The 6,000-nt window shown below is 48.0% G+C and overlaps 1 pseudogene; it reads left to right on the top strand.

The window, feature by feature from the left end:
* The first annotated feature begins 593 nt into the window (after positions 1 to 593).
* LOC148506518 (major histocompatibility complex class I-related protein 1-like) overlaps positions 594 to 6,000 on the top strand; it is a 75,528-nt pseudogene continuing 70,121 nt past the window's right edge.

Raw genomic sequence — 6,000 nt, 5'->3', positions numbered from 1 at the left:
CGCAGGCTCAGTGTCTGACTAACACTGGCCGCGCTGGAAGCACCATGGCAGGCTACATTTCTCTGCAGAGCTTAAGTTCAGAGGGCTGCTGACTGCCGCGTAAGCCCTGTCTGCTGAGTTGGCCGGGGGGGGATGGCGGACTCCACTCTGTGTATTGAAGCAAGTACACAGTCCCGTCCCCTGCCTAGACACTGTGCAATGAGAGCAGCAGGAGCACATAGGATGTGTGCATTGTGCAGGGATCTGTGTGACAGGAAGGGGAGGAACCAGGCAGTATCTGGGCGGAAGAGTATAAACCCCTTCAGTAGCTGTACCTGGAAGTGACGTGAGTGAGGGCGGAAGTGGATGTTTTTGCCCACACTTTCCAGGAAAATAAGAAATTTGGCCACTTGCCGGGTCGCTTCTCTCACCACAGTGCAGGCACGGTGGCCCGCTTCGCTCGCCACAGGAATATATTCCCCCTCTATGCCCACTTGGATGGTAGGAAATGACGTTGAACACTGGCTGATGATGTCATCGCACACAAATGGAAGGGGATTTATCTCATTCCGTATCTGGGCCCGGGGTCAGAGCCAGCTTCAGCTGCAACACACACAGAGGGAATGAATCTTCTCTTCAATTACGACATCCTGGCAGCATCTTGTGTGGCTGGTGAGTACAGCAGGTGACTGTCACTGCTGTTATAAAGGGGCTGTGTTGCTATATAGGGGATGTAGTGTTATGTAGGGGGATCTGTGTTATATTGGGGTCTGTGTTGTTATATGGAGGGATGTAGTGTTATGGGAGTCTGGTATATGGGGGGCTTTGTTGTTATATAGGGGGCTTTGTTGTTATATAGGGGGTTGTGGTATATTTAGAGTAGAACTGGATTTTACTGTATAGGGGTTGCATCTGTATATAGGGAGCTTTGATGTTATATAGAGCTGTGCGTCAGTATACAGGGGCTTTGGTGTTATATAGAGCTGTGTGTCAGGTAAAGGGGCTGCGGTGTTATATAGAGCTATGTGTCAATATATAGGGGCTGTGGTATTATATAGAGCTGTGTGTTGGTGTATACAGGCTGTAGTAAGTGTATAAGTGTATATCACTAAGGGGACCCCCATGCTGTATGTCTGTGCTTTCTCCTATAGTTTCCTATCAGGGGAATTTTATCGCACCCTAACTCCGATCTAAAGTGACGGGAGACCGGGATGCTATATTCAATTGTTTTTGGGCGATTATGCATATCGCACATGTCGTGCCTAAATAGATAGGGTGTAGCCACGTAAAATGACTAAACCCATCTGTAGACCTGCTTTGGGCGGCCAAACTGCTAACTTATCGCATATTCCTGTTCACCTGCCGGGAGACTGTGTGAAGAAATGTGTTCTCCTGCGGCTATACGTGCCCCAAACAGAGAAACAGTTGCAACCCCCATTATGTGGTAATGTTATTGTGCTGTAACTATGTGCTGTGCCTTGAGTTCGGAATTGTTAGATACACAGGGGCAATATCCTGTGCTCCTCTCAGTGGCCTATCAAAACTAGGTCACCTTTCGCAATTGGAGCTCAGATTGGGCAGCGTTTGGAGGTGCTGCGCGTGCGCAGAGGATCATTGTATGGTGTTAATGAAATGGTTGAGGGGGATCTGCTGCGCATGCCCAGCCGCCGCAGCTCCTGTCATGGTCCTTTGCTGATACCTGAGAGTCACTCCTCACAATACGCAGGCCTGCTGAGAGCAGCGGCGGGCCCGGGTAATAGGGGGCATGGCCTAATCGGGGGAGGCATGGCCATGCCCTCTTCCCGAGAAAAAAAAAAGCTGCTCGCTGGGGAGGGGGGCGCTGTGAGCCCCCTCAGCCCGGCGCAGATTAGTGTGATCGCTCCCCCCCACAGGCATAGTCAGGGCCGCAACTAGGGGGGGCTGAGGGGTCATGTGCACTGGGCGCCATCCTCCAGCGGCACCGGCCACACACTTCTCTGTGCCGGAGGTCTGCAGATAGAGACCTCCGGCAGTGGTGTGCGCCGGACATTGAACATCGGCGGAAGAGCCCGCCCTCCCTCCTTCCCTCGGAAGTTAGGGTAAGCGCTCAGGGGGGGAGGAGGGGGCGGAGAGGGAGTGAGGGGGCGGCAGTGCTGCACAGGGCGCACTGCCGTCTAGCTACGGCGCTGGCATAGTAGACTGCTGTGGCTGCTGCTCAGCAGCCACGTGCAGTCTCCCACTGCAGCTCAGTACACACTGTGTTCTGGACTGCTGTGAGGGGGGGGGGCGGCATCGGACCCGGGCCCCCGCCGTGCCCCTCAGGAAGCCCGGGCCCATGTAATCTGTACCCGCTCAGCCCCCTCTTGGCGCCCCTGACAATACGCCTCCAGCAAGGAGGTGAGGGGCAAATTCTCTGCTAAACTGTTCTGACTGCATCAGAGAATTAATAATGGTTTTAAAAATGAGTATTTCAGTGTCTTGGGGAATTTGCTGCATTGCACAGACACCACCAGAGCACTGTTAAAATGAGGTGAGCGTTAATGTTTTTTCCCCTTAAGATACTGTAGGTGTACTGAAAAAATAGATGTACATTCTAAATTCCAAGATTGCTTTATTGTTTTGGTGCAGCTATCCTGGAGCCCAGAAGGGAACAAATGTGTTCTACTGTTGTCTCGGGCGTGCTGCTGACCGTGGTAGCGTACAGGGCTGGTGCAAGTTTTGATGGTGCGACCAATGTTGGTGGTTAAAGATGCTCTAAGCATAATTGCAGAGTCTGTAGATGCTGTACATGGGCATCTCAGTACTTGCACATTTGGACACACGGCTGTACACAATGGAAGGGGTTTATAATGACTGCAACTGCATCCGACTCAGTATAGGGCAATAAGAATAGGGAGTATCCCGCCTACTCCACAGATCCACACCCCCAGGGCTGCTTCCAGAAACTTCCCGGGCTGGTTTTCCATCCCAATCTGCCCCTGCATATAAATAAAGTATATATACAATTGTATGTATTATCTATAAAGAAAAAAAAAAAAAAAACAGTATGGTTATAGGATCAACGAAAATCAAGCTCCACGGTTTCATTGAGGTCCCCTGGATGCAGACTACTAAGTCTGTGCATCCAGAATACCTACCTAACGTACAGTTCACGATCTTCTCGTCAGGGGGATGTATTCAATACCAGTAATAATGAATTAAGCATAATTTGAATACTGTTTGTTTTGTTTTAATATTAATATTTTGATGGTTTCTCTTGTGATGCCTAATGTGCTTTTATAGTGATTACATTTGTTTCATAGATTGATTGTATATTGTGCATTCTAGTTCCACTAGTTCTGTATCCTTTGTTATCTGCTGACACCTACCACCAGACATTAGATTTTATTGGGGCACATAGTTCTTCATAGAGAGACTTTAAGCCCCTCCCCCATCTTTTACATTCATTGCTATATAAAAATATCTCTTCCCCACAGGTCGTCTGAACCAGTGGGGGAGGGATATTTTTATTTATTTTTTACTGACTTATTTTATCCTGTACCTCTGGCTTCTAGGTGTCATTATCGATACATCTTTTTGCCTTTATTCCATAACTGAAAAAATACTATTAGAAATGCCATTTATACATAGGACCACAAGGACAGAACACAAAATACATTGATGAAACATAAACATCCAACACAGATGGATTTAGTGCATATGTGGGTTTTATTTCTGAATAGAATGACATACTGTACTTCCTTAGGATCTGGCGACAACTGTAAAAGGCGTTTGGAAACCTAATGCTACCTAAGGATTTTCTGTCCGCTGTGTGAAGACTATATGCATGCATTTCATTGCTCATTGGCTTACTTATTCAAACTGCAATTACTAAGAGGCATTTCATAATTTACCTGAACCCGTGGGATAATTGCGAGTTATGCACCTTATCTTCTATATTAAGATGGGACTTTTCCTGGCATTACCTGGCATCTGGAGGCACACCCTTAATCTGATGGATTGCACCACACAGAGGGTGGGAGAAGTGATGCCAGCCTTAGGATACACCAGTTTTATCATAGATCAGAAGCATCGGAGCTCTATGCAGAGTATGCAGCTACTTGAAGATGGAGATATATAGATTGTTTAGCGTTCTTATGTTTTTCCTATTACCTTCCTATGTTTTTGCAGGTAAGGCCACAGAGCTAACACTCAATGCATTTTATTAACTCTTCTGCACTTGCTGTGGTTTCAGTTTGTTTAGATTTACCAATCAGATTTTAACTTTGATCAGTCTAAGCTAATGCAAATTAGCTAAATGTAAGAAAGCCTGATTGGTTGCTATTGGTTACAACAAAAAGGTTTTCTGCTTGCACCATGTTAAATAAGCATTACTTAAGTACATATATTTCTTCTTTAGATTGTAGTCACACCTTCCAAATGTTGTCATAAGATTGAAATGTAATATTATGGAAACAACCTGCTATATGATTGGTTGTTACGGGAGACAGGACATTGTTACTTTTTGCATTCTGTTATCAGTGTTTAACAAACCCTGTCCAGCGCATGTTTTCTATACCACATGTGGATCAATGAAAATGTAAACAGTCCCAGAAAAGAGAACTCCTCCTGGGGAATTCTTGTGAAAAATATTTTAAAACGTAACTTTTATTAACTTACTGTAGGACTTACAGGACAAACAACAAAAACACATTTAGAAGTACCATATGGGCCCTAGGCAATAATGATATGAAAAATTGGTTTGCCCCATTCCACTTTATCCCTCCTAGTGAACAGGATACAACAGCTGCATTTCAGCGGGGTTACTTACTATGTATCAAGTTCTAAAACCCGGCACTTCCCAGTGTGTTAATGCCTGAAATTTAATTTGGAAAAATATGACTAGTAAAAGTCTTATATTTCAGGCATAAACATAGTGTGAGGCGCCGGTTTTAGAGCTTGACACTTAGTAAATAAACCCCTAGGTCTCTTAGGCAACACCTCATCAATCATAACCATGTCTGGTAATCAGGGGCTGGCTGGCAACTTTTAGCCTGGGGGGCAAATGCATGCAGGTGGCCCTGGCAGAAGAGTAGCGGGTAGCCAGGGTGCCCGGAGCACGTGCCTGCTTAGGCGCCCCCCCCCCCCTCAAGTGTTCCAGGGAGGAGGCGGGTCCATATGGAATTAATGTAAAGTAAAAATAAAGATATGGGGCAGCCCCCTGTAGTGGTGCCCATGTGCAGTGCCCCATGTGCCCCAGGAGAGGACCCCCTTATACAGGCCACCAGTAGTAATCCTCCTATGCAGTGCCCCTTATACAGTGCCCCCAGTAGTGGTCCCCCCTGTGCAGTGCCCCTTGTGCCCCCAGTAGTAAGGCCCCTATATAGTGCCCCCAGTAGTGGTACCCCCTATGCAGTGCCCCCAGTAGTAGTCCTCCCCTTGTAGTGCCCCCAGTAGTAGTCCCCCCCTTGTAGTGCCCCCAGCAGTAGTCCCCCCTTTGTAATGCCCCCAGTAGTAATCCCCCTTGTAGAGCCCCCAGTAGTGCTCTCCCCCTTGTAGTGCCCCCATTAGTAGTCCCCCCTTGTAGTGCCCCCAGCAGTAGTCCCCCCCTTGTAGTGCCCTCAGTAGTGCTCTCCCCCTTGTAGTGCCCCCAGTAGCAGCCCCCCCTTGTAGTTCCCCCAGTAGCAGCCCCCCCTTGTAGTGCCCCCAGTAGTGCTCTCCCCCCTGTAGTGCCCCCAGTAGTGCTCTCCCCCTTGTAGTGCTCCCAGTAGTATTCTCCCCCTTGTAATGTCCCCAGTAGCATTCTCCCCCTTGTAATGTCCCCAGTAGTGCTCTCCCCCTTGTAGTGCCCCCAGTAGTAGTCCCCCCCTTGTAATGTCCCCAGTAGTAATCCCCCCTTGTAATGCCCCCAGTAGTAATTCCCCTTGTAGTGTCCTCAGTAGTGCTCTCCCCCTTGTAATGCCCCCAGTAGTGTTCTCCCTCTTGTAGTGTCCCCAGTAGTAGTCCCCCCCCCTTGTAGTGCCCCCAGTAGTGGTCCCCCCCTCCCACAGTACACACATGTAA

The sequence above is a fragment of the Taudactylus pleione genome, unplaced genomic scaffold (assembly GCF_031769625.1).
Source record: "Taudactylus pleione unplaced genomic scaffold, aTauple2 ptg000400l, whole genome shotgun sequence".
Lineage (NCBI taxonomy): Eukaryota > Metazoa > Chordata > Amphibia > Anura > Myobatrachidae > Taudactylus > Taudactylus pleione.
Note: the sequence above shows the minus strand (reverse complement) of the source record. Positions and strands in the feature narration are given on the sequence as shown.